The 15,358-nt window shown below is 43.6% G+C and overlaps 1 long non-coding RNA gene across 1 annotated transcript; it reads right to left on the reverse strand.

Moving 5' to 3' along the window:
- Window positions 1-1,501: 1,501 nt before the first annotated feature.
- On the reverse strand, window positions 1,502-15,129 carry LOC128584133 (uncharacterized). The gene is made up of 3 exons (XR_008379635.1): window positions 14,940-15,129; window positions 3,749-3,823; window positions 1,502-3,168 (listed from the first exon to the last, which is right to left on the reverse strand). It is a non-coding gene; the product is annotated as an uncharacterized LOC128584133 (long non-coding RNA).
- Between the last annotated feature and the right edge of the window lie 229 nt (window positions 15,130-15,358).

Below are 15,358 nucleotides of genomic sequence, written 5' to 3' on the forward strand. Positions count from 1 at the left end.
TTTTCTGGGCCTTCCTTAATTTACAGGGCCTGAGGCCCTCAGTAGTTGGTATGCTGTCCAGTGAATGAATGATTGCACTTTGATGAGCTGTATACATCATACATGTATAGTAAGTAATACAGAGTAGTATTTGGGAGCAAGTGTCTTACCTATGTATCAGTATTTATGGGTCAATGTCTGTGAGTGGTACCACGAAGAGAACTTAAATATTATGAAAATGCCAAGTTACCTTATTTTTGGCTCATTAAAGATAGAATAATGGTGGCCTAAACCAGTCTTCCACACCTGTCTTATTTCCATAAGAATTTGCATTATAAAATATGAATTACATATTTTTTTAGAAAAGGATTTTGGAAGTAAAACTGCCAAATTGCTACTGGACCTAGAATCCTGGCCTGACCCATCTATTTGCCTATAATATTGAGGGTTGCCTTCCTTCTGAAGGAACAACTTGCACAAACTTGAGATTTGGTAGAACATACTTTGAGTTCTGAGAAATATACTTTTGCACTTCTATTTTCAAAATTTAACAAGTACCTAGTAGTATAGGCCAAGCACAGAGCCATGCACTTGATACATGTGCTTGCAGGCACACTCATTCAGCAAATAAGCTTCAGTCCTTCAACTCTGAGCTCATGAGTCTGGGTGCTTATGAATGTTCTCTCTATATCTCTATTTTTTTAAGACAGAGTCTCATTCTGTCACCGCGGCTAGAGTGCAGTGGTACCCTCATAGCTTCCTGCAAACTCCTGGGCCCAAGTGATCCTTTTGCCTCTGCCTCCAGAGTAGCTGGGAGAACAGGTATCCACCACTAGGCTCCACTCATTTTTTCTATTTTTAGTAGAGATGGGATCTCACTATCTCACTCTTCCTCGGGCTGATCCCTTACTCCTGAAATCAAGCGATTCTTCTGCTTCAGATTACAGGTGTGGGCTACCAGTCCCCACTTCTCTCTCTTTTTAAAAATTTTTCCTGGGCATGGACTACTTTCCAGGGTTTGTTTAAGCCATATTCTGGAAGGTACTAATTCTTAACTCATTTATTCCATCCATACGTTAATGTCCTGCAGTCATGCATGTTGAGCTGCAGTGTGGGCTCTGGAGTTCCTGGGAGCCAGGGTAAAGGGAAGTGTGGTCAGTTACCTAACTCAGTCACACAGGATGAACATACATCAATTGCTCCTAAACAGTGCCTATTTCTAGAAAGGAGACATGGAGTAGTTTTTCCTGTGGGGTCTCAGAAAGACAATTCACTGTGTTGTTCTGAACCAAGTCCTCTGTAGCATTTTTGTAATAAGCATAACAGGGAGAATTTCAAATTGTGAAATTCTGTGAACCAGCTGTGTTCAATGGTTACATTGCCAAGGTGCTCCCCACAGGATCGGTGGGGGTTGGGACCAACATGCCCTGGTCCAGCAGCAAAGATTTCTAATGGTTGGGTGCAACAAATAATTTAACAGAGTAGACACTGTATCTCACAGCAAAGTTTGTATATTTGCTTTTCATAATTGAGCAGCTGACGAGTCCTAGGAAACAGAGAAATTTCAATCATAGCTCAGTCCCCGAATTCGAGTCTCGGAGTGTGATAGCTGTTTGTAATGCATTTCTCATTTTTCCTCCTTTCCCATGGTTAAGTTCCAGGTCTCTAGACATGTCATTCTCTCTCTTTTTCCCTCATCAGGGCCTACTGATAGGAGAACATCTATTGGTTGAGAGTCAATCTCTGTTTCTGCCTCCCTTTATTATAGGAAGGCAGTCATCGTTATTGAAATCACTCAACAACTTCTGCATCAAAAGTACCCGACATAAACTCTCATGACCTCACATTAAGAAGAAGACAGTTGAACTCTTGTGAGGCTCTGGAAGCAATTCCATCCACTGCTTACTAGTGAGAGAAGCGGAGACTCATGCTTTGTAATTGGCAAATGTTTCATGACTTGAGAGAGAGCACAGCATCCTGGAATGAAGGTGGGGAACTATGATCCTCCTAGAAAGTCTCACACCAACAGCCCCCAGATGTTATCCTGATGTGCTTTTGTGAGGTGGCCCACTTAAAAAGGAGGAGCGTTACTTCTATCTACTCCCCTCAAGAGACGCTTGCCCTCAATATCTGGTTAGAGACTATGATTGGCAGAAAATGACAGACGAATGGCAAAAAGGGCTTGGCAATAGCACACTGCCCACAGAGTGATGAGTGTCAGAAGCAAAGCACTATGGGTAGGATAGGACTGGGGACAAATAAGAGGCCTGGGACTGACCTGGGCGGGAGCTCCAACTTGCACCTGTGTGGCCCGATTTGGGAATTGGAGAAAACTTCCTTAACACAAAAAAGAATAGCTGTGTTCAAGTACAAGCTGTGTTCAATGCTATAGGCATCTCTTTTAAATAAGAAAAAAAAAAAAAAACCATAAAAAATGAAATCATCATTCAACTTTTTTTTTAGGCAGATGAGCAATTGCAGATCTTTAATCAATCTGGAATATTAAGTGTCAGGTATTGTGTTAAATATTGGAAAGAAAATGGTATAAAAAATTAATATGGCATCTGGTTCATAGAGCTTCCAATCTGCAAGGAGGATAGAGAGCTATGCATTAAATAATTGTGAACAATATGTGACATTGAATTATGGCAAATGTTGAGAAGAGAGCCTTGTGGAGACTTTGAGCATATGTAACTGGGGGATTTGATGTAGAGGAGAAACTTCCCAGAGGAGGTGAAGGTACTTGGAGCAATGCATAGAAATGACATGTCAGAGGAGGCTTGCAGGGCTGGGAGTTTGACATAGGAGCTGCACCTGAAGAGGTGGGTAAGGACCCTCTGTTGTGGATTACAGGCCGCAGGGGGTAGCTTTGTCTTTAACTTGAGAGAAACAGAAAGACACCCTGACTTTTTCTGGACTGGAGTAGTGTGATCATTTCATGCAGATTGTCTTGGAGACAGCGCTAAGAATAAACTAGAAGGCTATCAATGGGAAGTTAGGTAGACATGCTAGGAGGCTCCAGCCTCAGTGAGGGTGAGAGATGACTCGAGTCGGGGTGAGAATGGAGGTGGTGGTGGTTGCAGGAGAAGTGGACGGGTTCAGCCAGCAGCACATGGAGAGGAACAGAGAGGGCGATTGCTGGGAAGCTGGAGCTTGCTGCTCTCATTTACTGTCAACACAATTTTCTACCTAGAAAACAAAAGACAATCAATGCAAATTCTTTTAAACTATTAAGAGTTCAACAAAAAGCAAAGTTATAGATTTTTATATGAATACCCTCTATTTCAGTAGGCAGATGCTGTAATAAAAACACTAACGTATTCCTAATACCAAATATAAAATAACCCAATAGCAACATGTATCAGAAATCACAAGAACATAATTTTACTTACAGATATAAAACATTTTTACTTACAGACACAAAAGAAGACCCATATGAATGGAAAACAGTGTGATGTCCTTCAAAGGAAAGAGGACTTATAAGATATCATTTCTTCCCAAACTGATCTCAGATTGAATAAAATACCAATATCAGGTATTCCATAAATTGAATAAAATACTAATTTCAGATATCCAATAAAGATTTCAAAAATCTTGATAAAATAATGTAGTAATTTATCAGAAAGATAAATAAGTGATGAACATTTTTATTATAACTTGTTTTACATGGTGGGGATTTTTAAGTAAAAAGGAAGTGGAGAAATTTCTAAAATTCTAATGCTACAATCATTGAAAATAATTAGATACGTGATTCAGGTACAAGGCTCACCTCATACTTTAATGGAAAAGAGGAGATAGTGCCTTGAAGCAGATGGCTGTGTGCGATAAAAGTATCATCACAACCCTATAGGGAAAGAATGGTTATGTAACAAATGGCGTTCAGTTTAACATTACAGTTTCAGGGAAGACTCGTATAGGAGTGCTTTTTTTTCTTGTTTTGAGCCATGATAATTCATCAAAATTATTCGGGTAAGAAAAAAAATTCATTAATTTTCTAAGTTTTGAATTTGGCACTAGAGACTCAAACTCACTGAACTTTCATGCACCAATATCCAGAAGTTTTACTCTAACCCTTTTTTTTTTGCCAATATAAGGTGAAAAGCAGCATAAGGCAAGGGTTTGTAATATTCCTTCTCAGTTGTAAGTATTACCCAATTTGGTAATAAAGTGGGATGAATCTATAAATTGAATATGTATTGTGTCTCCTCAGGGTCCCAAAATATTTTTGTCCAGTATGTTCTTAATAGTTTTGTATTTTTCAGATTTTTTTTAAGTGGTCCCTCGAATAACTAATTCAAAAGTGTTTGGCGGGCATTCACACAATTCTGGGGATCTTTAGTGTGTTTAAATGCTACTCAGTGGGAAAAAGTACTACTTTTCCTCTTTCCTCTCTCTGCCTTCACTGACTAATTCATTCCCATAAAACATTCAGACTGATATGGCTAAAGAGAAGCATCTAAAGTTTATACACATTTCAGACTATTTCTAATTTTGTTTGAATTTCCTAGGAGACACACAGTTTCTAAATTTATTAAACTAAGCGATTAAACAACTGGCTTTGTGAGGGGGAATGTGGATTCAGAATGCTGTTGTTCTTGGGTATGTGTGGTTCAGGGAATATGAGGTTTATGGTACAAAGTTAGACATGAACCAGGCCTTGCACCTGTCTCCTGAGATCTTGCAGTCTGTGGACAACACAGTCAAGGCCTATGGGAGTCCCCAGACTCTTGCATAAGTCCTTTTGACCAACGTGATCAATGGTCTTATTTCCCACGCAGTTGTTTGTTTGGTCTGTGGTTTAAGCACTTGCTCCAAGAGAAGTGACATGATCTTGTGGGGATCAAACTTAATTCCAGTTTTGGTCTCCAGCGTACTATTCTTAAGCATAGCCCATAGAAATAATTATTTCCAGTCTAAAATTGAGTAATTATAAATTTGCTTCTGAGGTAGAGAGGGAAGAAAGTTGGGAACATTGATCACAGGCCTGAATCCAATGCTTACACTAATTTCAATTTGAGCAAAAGGGGGATTTTTCCAAGAGTTTTCACTTTTTGACACTTTAAATAGTGGGAAAGTGAACTACTTGTAGTTAGTTGTGATAGATTTCATCTATCGGAGGCCATTCTCTTGACTCTTCTTGCTGGAGAAAATTTCCCATTTGGGTGAATAGGGACCACACTCAACCATGGAAAAACTACAACACATCTCCATTCGGGCACTATATGGAAGAGAAATTTCAATTTTCAAACTATAGTCATTTCAGTGTAATACCTGATCATAATCGGGCAAAACCTTCAATTGGACTTGTAAAGTATCAGGCAATGACTCGTGTCGGCTTTCACATCTTCCAATAAAGTCTCATCGCTCCCCGAATCAATCTCTCTTCTTGGCAAGGACATTAGTTCATTGCTTAGCAGGAATCCATTTGAGCAGGTTCTTCCTTTCAAATAACTGAGCCAGGTTTGGCCTTGGGTATCCTAACCAGGTGTCATCCATTTCCTGGAGCCCTACAAGTCGTTGATCTCTGGCTGCTTCCCATCCTAAGCTATGGGTTTTTCACACATTATCTTATTCATTTCTGGAGGGAGGTTTTATAATTTCCAACTCACATTTTTTAAGAAAAGTAACCAGTAATGGCATTGAGAAGAAAGTAAGTGGCTTTGTCTACTAGATTCACCTGCTCATGATAACTGTTTTTAAAAAAAATGCTAGCTGCTTCTCCTAATAGGCAGAGATGGCAGTATTGTAGGAGAAATGTTGCAGATTATGTGAGGGATCCTTTATGTGCCTTCCTAAGTTATTATGGAAGGTAGCCATTGGGTTAGGGGGAGTTTCAACAGGACATTTTGGATTTGATTAAACTTATTCTAGTGCAGGACTGGTGTTGGGATGGGGGATTCAGACATTGATGACCTGCACACTCCCGGTGAGGCCCTCAGGGTGGACTGTCGGAGCTGCCTGCCCAGGCAGTGGCACGGGAACTCTAAGCTGAGAAGAGCCTTGAAGGAGGAGGGGTCCATACAGGCACCTTGGAGAAGTGAGGCTTTGCCCCAGATCTTAAGCTTGTTTATTCAGGGCAGATCGTCCTCACTCAAACTGGCTTTGACAGGAAAACAATTATCCACATACTATGGAGCACATCAGCAGACCGGGCTTGGGGCACCGTGGTACCAGGCCTCTGCAATTGCTCTTGGCAGCATCTTTTGAGTTTGGAACTGTAGCACAATAATACAATAGTTCAGGAACCAAATCCAGACAGAACAAAAACCCAGGGGAAGAACAGATCCTTCTCCTTTCCAGAATCCCCCCAGCTGATCATGCCTCACAGCTCTGCATCACAGGCCCTGTACCAATCACTGACAGGGGAGACAGATCATTCCCCCGTCAGCAGCTTGCAGGATCTGCTTAGACCCAGGGATGGGGTGGGCTTAGGAGAGAGTGACTTTCTGAAAATGGTTTGAGTTCTGCTGGAAGGAGGAAAGATGAGAATGACATTGTCCTCTAAGCAAGGAACTGAATACATTATGCACATAGTTTTTAAGGTTTTTTTGGAGGGATAATTAGAATTGGGAGAGGATATTCCAAATAGGGTCAAAAACTCTGCCTTGTATGAGGAGAAATCATTAATTTTTGGAGTGTGAAGGAAAGAGGGGGAGCTAGACCCACCAGGAAGGTATCTTAGACATTCTATGCAATTATGATATTAAAGAACTTTTAGTTTCTCAAAAATATTTCATCTGATTCTCGCATCAACTAGAAGAAGAAAGAAGAGCAGTATCCCCAGAGGAATCTGAAGTCCAGAGAGAGCAGGTAAATCTTCCATGGTCAAACAGCTTCTAAATGACAGAGTTGATTGCAGAATTGAGGTCCAGTGACTCTGAGCCCTTAAATAGCAGTTTCCTGGCAATAAGTTGAGGCAGGCGTATTAGTTATCTATTGCCGTGTAACAAATTACCCCAAATCCATGCAGTGACTTAGTCAATAAACATGTTTTTATCTCACAGGAATTCGGAGCCGACTTGAGTGGTTCTGGTTCAGCTAAGGTTGCAGTTAAGCTGTTGACTGGGACAAGTCGTTTAAGGCTTATCAGGGGCTGCAGGATCTGTGTCTCAGCTTGGGAACATGGTTTATGGCAGAATACCTCTGCTCCTTATCACACGGACCTCTCCACAGGGCTTCTTGAGTTTCCTTATGACATGGCAGCTGGATTCCACTAGAGTCAGTGATAAGAGAGAAAGACAAAGATGGAAGCCTTAGCATGTTTTTGCAACCTATGCTTGGAAGTCACACTCCAAGTTTCCATCACATTGTTTCAGTTAGACATGAGTCTGCTAAGTTCAGCCCACATTCAGAAAGAGGGAGGGGCATTCATCTCTACCTCTTGATGGGAGGAGTATGAAAGATCTTGGCATATTTTAAAACCATCACAGCAACAAAAATGCACCCTCTATCTTGACTTCTGGAATACGTTCACTGTGGAGAGATCCCCAAATCGGGAGGGCTTTAGAGTGCAAAGATGCCACTTGACAGTGATGATAGACTCAGGTGACTCAACAGGCATGAAGGGGGTGGTGGCAATAGAGATTTGACAAAGGCTGACAATAAAAACTTCAAGTATGTTGGTTCCGTAGCTGTGTATAAATTTGGTGAGTGAGCACCTTGATGTAGGGTGCTGGTGAGTGGGTGAAATTTCCTGCTCATCACTCTACACTGGTAACACACATCGGATGCTCACGATTGCAGTCAAAATCCCACCCCATCCCCTCTCTGCTGACTATGACGGGTCAGGCTCCATAGGTCTCTGTTCAAGGGGAGGCAGTTTTCCCCATTGTCAGAAAATTTGAGATCTTTCACTATCCTCTTTGGAGCAGTTTCCAAAATTCTGGAGAAAGCCCTGACTTCTTGGACCAGAAAGGCAAGCACAGAGTGGTACCTCCCCACCCCCACCATAGCCCCCTCCCGGGAACCTTGGGAGAGCTGGCAAATACTCTAAACAGATAAAAGATAATTGAACAAGGAGTGAGTAGTAAACGGTGACAAAGTGATATTTCCATAATAAGCTTATCTGAGTACACTTTCTCAGAGCCCCTGAGTTCCCGAGCAGGGTGTGGATTTGGCAATAGTAAAGAAACAGGCCACGCCAGGAATGTCTGGGAGCTAATGAATGCCCCTGAAGTGGCTGACGTTCCTATCTCTGCTTTGGATCCCTGCCACCTTGACTCGAATGTCAGACAGTGTTTAATTGGCAAACAGGGCTTCAAAGGGTTGCTGGGCCCTGCTCCCAGGGCCCTGGGGCTGTTAATGTTTAATTGTCATGTGCAAGGGCCCACTAGCTCTTGGTAGATTTGGGCGTTTTATTGCACTGTGAAAAAGCAATATTATGAGTTTCCTTCTTGCTCCACAGGCATTTTTACAGACATGCCTTGGAGTCACATGTTGCCTGACCTAAACTGAGTAGCAAAGTCCCCACGTTAGTCAGCAGGGGTAGACAGGATCACCTGCAAGCTGGAAATACTCCTGGTTTACTACATGTGCCCTAAAATCAAGAAGTATTCAGGGAACATCTGGATTAGCAACAGCAAAAAAAAAAAAAAAATTGAGTTGGGGGTTTAGGGTTGAGGGGAGAGGGAAAAGGAAAAAGGCACAGAAATAAAACTGCTAACTGGAAAATGCTAGAATTTTTCCAAGGGTTGGTGATGGTGTCTGCTCTCCTCGAAGCTGGCTGTTCCTCATGTGTCTGCTGGAAATGCAAAAAAAAAATTATTTTTCTCTCCAAAAGAGATCTAACTGCTTTGCATTGTTCATGTAATTAAAGAAGTCTAGAGACTGTCTTAAGAAGACTTTATAGCCTTTATCTAATTACACAGGGAAGAAGAAGAAATAACAGAAGACAAATACTTTTTTCCCCCAGACTACATGGAAATTATGAATAAAGGAGTAGCTTCCAACTTCCTGACATTTGAAAAGTACTACTTTGAATTGAATATGAATGATTCCTTTGAATTCTCAATTCAGTTCAGTTTAATGGGAACACATCTTCATTGAGTGCTTACTAAGTGTTCATATCAAAGAATTTCTTTGGTTTTGATTCAGTGGCTTTATAGAAATTGTTTCTTTTCTTGAATTCTGCAATGTATCAGTTTGTTTTAATCATTCTTTAGCTGATTGTGACTATCTCTCTAAAGAAGGAATGTAGAGAGAAATATCTAATTACACCACTTACATCGGAATGGCAAAGCATATATTTATCTTGTTTGTTAATTATATATGTCACAGCTAAAGACCCAGCAACAGCGAATGTCAACATTAGCCAGAAAGGTCTGGTAAACATCAGGAGATAGGTGGATAACAAATAAAAAACAATAAGCAAGTGGAAAGTAAATATCCCTTTTATATGTTTATATTAAGTCAAATTTTCTGTGTTCTTTTTTTGCACAGTTCTGCATTCCAAACACAGATTTTCATGTGGTGGATTTCTAAGAAGTAATAGCACAATCACTGCTATGAGAAGGTTTCAGGGTCTCCGAGCACGTGTTCAGGTTTTTAAAGCAATGTGGCAGACACTTAGAGTCTTTCAAAGAATTCAATCTCTTTTTTGTCCCCCTTGTTTGCCTCTGTTCACAGCCCTTCCCTCTCTACCGCTGACTTAGCGATTCCTCCCCTTTGCCAAGAGGTAAGCAGACAGTGTCTTCCAATCAGAGCCAGCACCCTGACATTCAATCACGTCCAGGGTGCCCAGCTCCAGAGCTTCAGCCTCCTATGAATGTGGACTTGGGAATAACCTATTGTGCACAAAGCATGTGCCCTCCCCATCCACATCCACAGTTAATTAGTTGAGAGCTCTAAAATATTATGTGATTTCTTTCTTAATAGAAATGAGAAGTGGTAAAGACGAGAGGCCTTTATTCACATTTTATCAGCTATTTTAAATTAAGGGGTATATTATCCACTGGATAGATTTACAGGAGCACCCATTATGCACCTAACTCCTATTATCACTAATGGTGATAAATGCAGCATGCACAGCTCAGCTCTCTGGCCTTTACACAAGAGGCCACTCTTTCCCTCCTGTTATTAACAATTCTTGCCTCACATTTCTTCAATATCTGCAAAATGAAACAAAATGTTCACAATTTAAAGACTATCTGGGTGTATGTTTTTCAAAGGAAATGAGATTGGTATGTTACAAAGGTTCGCAAATTTACTTTGTGATAGCGAATGATTATGACTGCCTCTGCGCGCCCTCTATGAATCTCTCTAGAGGGGAAGCGCAGGCCCAGGGTGGTGGGGAGCTGAGGTTTCCCATGTCAGCCCAGTACAAGGGGCTGCTAGCAAGGAATTAGAATCTTTGACCTGTCGACTATTTTCTTTCAGTGCAGGCAAAGCCAGGATTAACACAGGGAACGGTGGGAGAATAGGCTGATAAGCAGAACTTCCAGCTCTGGGGAAGAGGCTATTCTATACCCGTCCATCCATTCATTTGCTTATCCATCCATTCCTTTGCTCAACAAATATGCATTAAACACCTATCATGTGGGAGCCAGGCAGGGTCCTGGGCTATGAGGACACGATTATGAAGGAAAAAGATTAGGGTCTTACCCCCCAGAAAACTCACAAGTTTGGTGAAAAGGTAGAAATTAGGCAACTCATTGCACAATTAGCTCTGTTAATATTCCAATTCCTGGAAGCACAGGGAGGCTTCAAGAACTAGGCAAAGTGGGGAGAGGTGCCTGTGTAAATAAAGGCAGAGCTTCACTCTCAAACAAGTGCAAGGTTGTCATGGTGATAGGAGATGTCTGAGGAAGAGCATCTAGGTGGAAGGAGGAACATGTGCAAAAGCCCCGAGGCAGACAGGATTTGAATTCTGGCCCTGTCACGCAGTAAGTAACAGTAACAAAGATTGGTCCTTCCATCTGAGCCAGTCACTATTCAGAAGGGTACATCCCTGCTAAAAAAAAGGCATGTAAAAAGGGCACTGTTTATCATGAATCAGCACATGGTGAAACTGAAGCCATACCCCAGCCAAGTCTACTCTGAGGGGCCACATTGAAAACCAGCAGAATTCCTGCTAACCACTCCTTGCCTAGGCCCCCTTCCCATGCCCACAGGATAGATCACGTCCGTGTTCCCACCATACAAGGTCAATGCTGGGGGGATCACGGAGTCCTCTCTACCTGTGCTGTCAAATTACCTGAATGGTTTAGTTAAAACATATTTTTACAGGCGGCACCTCTGGCTTAGTCAGTAAGGCCCTGGCCCCATATACCGAGGGTAATGGGTTCAAACCCGGCCCTGCCTGAATTGCAACCAAAAAAATAGCCGGGCGTTGTGGTGGGCCCCTGTAGTCCCAGTAGGGAGACTGAGGCAAGAGAATCACTTAAGCCCAGGAGTTGGAGGTTGCTGTGAGCTGTGTGAGGCCACGGCACTCTACCGAGGGCCATAAAGTGAGACTCTGTCTCTACAAAAAAAAAAAAAAAGAAAAAAACATGTTTTTACAAATTCTATGGTAAGCTGATACTTTTATAAAATAAATGACTAGAAAAAAATGTTCTTACAGTTCAATGTCATGACTCTATCAGCTGCTAGAAAAATCTTCTAAATGCCTCATTTCAATTTCTGTATTATCTTGTTGTAGATTAGTAACAAACAGCTTGCAGGCCAGCCCTGACCTTCAAGATTAGCATCATCTCCAAGCTCCACACACGGCCCTGCTGCCCTCTAGCCAGACTGCCACCCAGAAATACATCTATGACTCTCAAAATTATTTATGTTTCCTGTCTGGGCCACATCTTGGGCAAGAGGTGTCCCTGGGCTACCAGAGCCAGACACAGTATTTTCTTGATAAAAATTCATTTCTCAAACTCTAAAAGGCACTTACTCAAGTTCCAGTAATTCCAGAGATGAGAAGGTAACCCAAGGGATTTCATGCCTGTTTCATGCCTCTTTTTCTAAAAACTTCAACATTTATGTAAGAACTAGATTCGAAACAAGCAGAATGGCAGGCTGGACAGCCTACACTGGTATATCTCAGCACATGCTCGGGGCCCAAAATCTCAGGGGCTATGATTCAGCTCCTGTCCTGGGGATGAGCCTGGGAGTCTAGGAAGGGTGTCTCAGCTGTGCTAATGGATTGGGAGAAAGGCAAGTGAAGGCAAGGGATTGACCACAGGGCAGAGCACAGTGGGTCCACAGCGTGGGTGCTAGTCCCTTGCAGAGCTGACTTGAGGCAAGCAGGCTCTGGGCTTCTGCAGCCTGAGCAGTCATAAATCTGGCCCCTGAAAAGCTGGAGCCATGGATGGAACTCAGGTCTCCAAGAACTATAAGAGGAAGAAAGCCCACGAGATGTAAATTCAACTCCCAGGCCCCTCGCTTGCTAGCTCTTATCTCTCTACATGATCTTACAGGCTTTCATGTTTAGTTTCCACCTTATTCTTCTGCTTACTGTACAGTATTGCATTAGATTATCTTGACTACCAACATGGCTTCAATTATTTCATTGAAGCAAATAACTTCCAGATTATATCTCTAACATAACTATCTTTTGGACTCCAGGTTATGTATCAAATTGACCCCTAGCCCCACTTGGCCGGCTGAATAATGCTTCCACCCAAAGATGTCACTGTACTAATCTCCCAAATCTGCAAACATGTCACCTGTATGTGGCACAGGAAACTGTGGATATACTAACTTGAGGATCTTGAGGTGGGGACATAATTCTGTGTTATCCAGGGGGGCAATGTCATCACCAGAGACTGCAGAAGAATCAGAGAAGATTCAATGACAGCGGAGGGATGAGAATAACGTGGGCAGTGGGCCGAGGACTGCAGCCAGCCTCGAGAAGCCTCCAGAAGGAGTCCAATTTTGCCAACACAGTGAATTTAGCCTCACACTGATTTCCTGCTTCCAATCTCCAAAACTGTGCAATAATAAACGTGTGTTGTTCTAAGCCACTTAGTTTGTGGTAATGTGTTACATCAGCAGCAGGAAACTGATACAGCCCTGACGGTCCCACAGGTAACTCATCATCTGCCCCCCAACATGTGGGCTCCTCCAGGGATGGCATCTCAACCCACCTCGTTTTCAGACAGAAACGTGGAAGCCATCCTGGAAGGCTCCCACTTGCTCACCCACCACATCCTTGCCTTTCCTGTGTTTAAGACACAGATCAATATCCATAAAAGAACTTATAGCGCCTGAGAATATGCCATGAGGTCTCTCTGACCTCCCAGGCTTCCAAGCTCTGGCCACAGTGGACTTTGACAAGTGCCCAGATGTCCCTCACACTTACTTCAGAATCAGTCTAAAGTGCAACCCCAGGCCTGAAGCCCAGGTCCCTGGTAACTCCTTGAGATCTCAACTCCCCTGGATTCTCCTCCAAAAAGCCTCCTTTGTATCCCTCTGCTTAACTTAGGTGCCCGGTCACAAGCTTCCCTAAACTCCTGTGCTTTTGCTTTGCAGCAATCACCGCAGGTATAAGGCTCACTTTATCTACTTCCAGTTTCTCTGCTGTCTCCTGTAGACAGGAGCTATGTCTGTCTGCCTCTTGACTGTAAGCTCTGGAGCTAGCAGAAAAGCAAACACTCCATAAAATTTATTGGAAGACAGAAACAAAAGAAAAAGAATGGATGAGGGAGCTTCAGGGAGGAGCTCAGGTCTCAGAGCCCAGGACAATGCCACCACAGAGAGACCCAGTATGACCTGGACACTCCACTCATGTGGGAAGACGCTGGCAGAGGGTTTGCTGGGCCCTGGTCCAGATCAGGTTCATGGGGCTGACCTGACAGACAGGGCGGGGGCTGATGCTCTCCCCTGCGGGGTTGGAGATCTGGGTGGTATATCATGATAAGACCTGATTTCTCCAGCTCTTATGCAATCGGCACCACGCCAAGTGCTTGCCTTACTGGGTTGATTTAATCCTCACATGAACTCTGAGTTGATATTGTTACCCCATTTTACAGATCAAAACGGAGGCAGAGAGAAGTTAAGCATTCTGCCTAAATCAGATAGCTAATAAATGGCAGAGCTAGAACTGAAATCTGTGCTCCCTGATCAGGGGTCCTTGCTCTCAAACACCATGCCCTGCTCCCTACTGCGTGAAAGCGCAGGGCTCTAAGGTTATGTGAACAAACCTCCATCCATTGATATCGGCCCATATACTTATTGCACAAGTATCTACTGCTAATTTTCTAGGTAGCAGACCCTGTGCTGGGTGTTAGGAATAAGCAGGTGAAGGTCATATGCCTTCAAGGAGAGCGGGCTTTAGTTAAAAGACAAGAAAGAGGAAGAGTGTGATATAGCATGGCAGGTGGGGACCCTAGGACAGGACTTAGACCTGCTTTCTGGGTTTTGAACAGAGTATAAATTGCTCCGGGTGGAGGAGAGGACAGTAAAGGCTACCAGGTGGAGGGGAAAGTGGGGGCAAGGGCAGGGCAAGAAATTGAGATAAAGCACTTGAATTGCCTTCGGCTCTGCGTGGCAGGGAGGAGGGTGTGGGATCTTGGTGAGAAGATGAGGCCCATTGTGGACACCGTGTGGAGGATCCTGATCCAACCACCTCATTCTCCTCCTGTCTGGGTTGCCACTCAGCTCCCAGCCTGAAGAGATGTAGGCAATTTCCTTGTCAAATGAAGACCGACTAATGGGAGCAGCCCCAGTCCAGGTAAACAGTGGGTGCATACTGGCTGCTGGGAACTCAGTCTCTAGCCCTCCCCTGTGGTGAAGCTCCCTCCAAGGCAGGAGGACACAGGAAGGCACTGTACTTCCTCAGGACTTGGGGCAGAGGGAGGGGAACAGCCATCTTCTGGAAGTACCCGCGCCTGTGAAGGATTTCCACCTGAGGACAGAGGGAGCACGGAGCAGAGCAAGAACGGGACATCTGGGTCCGAAATCTGCTCCTGTCACCCACGGAGCCCCTTGGAACTCACTTTCCTTACTTAGAAAGTGAAGTTGATCCTTTTTACGCAGCAACAGGAGTTCCCAGCCTTTGCGCTGCCAGGGTCTGGTCTCATCTTCCCTACCCTCCACGGTCTGGGCGTGGGAAGATGATTTCGGGATGATTCCAGCACATTACATCTCTGCCTCCGATCGTCAGGCGTTAGAGGCTCAGCCTGGGTCCTGTCTATGTGCAGTTCATGGTAGTGTTCGTGCTCCTCGGGGAATCTAATGCTGCCACTCACTGACAGGAGGCAGAGCTCGGGTGGTGACGTGAGCCATGGGGAGCAGCTGTGAACACAGATGAAGCTTTGCTTCTTTGCCCACGGTTTATCTCCTGCTGTGTGGCCCAGTTCCCAATGGGCCACTGTCCAGTCTGCAAGCTGGCGGAGAAAGGCTGCAGTGCTATGAGGCTATTGTCAGGTTCAAATGAGACCAGGTATTGGAG

This window comes from Nycticebus coucang, chromosome 4, assembly GCF_027406575.1.
Source record: "Nycticebus coucang isolate mNycCou1 chromosome 4, mNycCou1.pri, whole genome shotgun sequence".
NCBI lineage: Eukaryota > Metazoa > Chordata > Mammalia > Primates > Lorisidae > Nycticebus > Nycticebus coucang.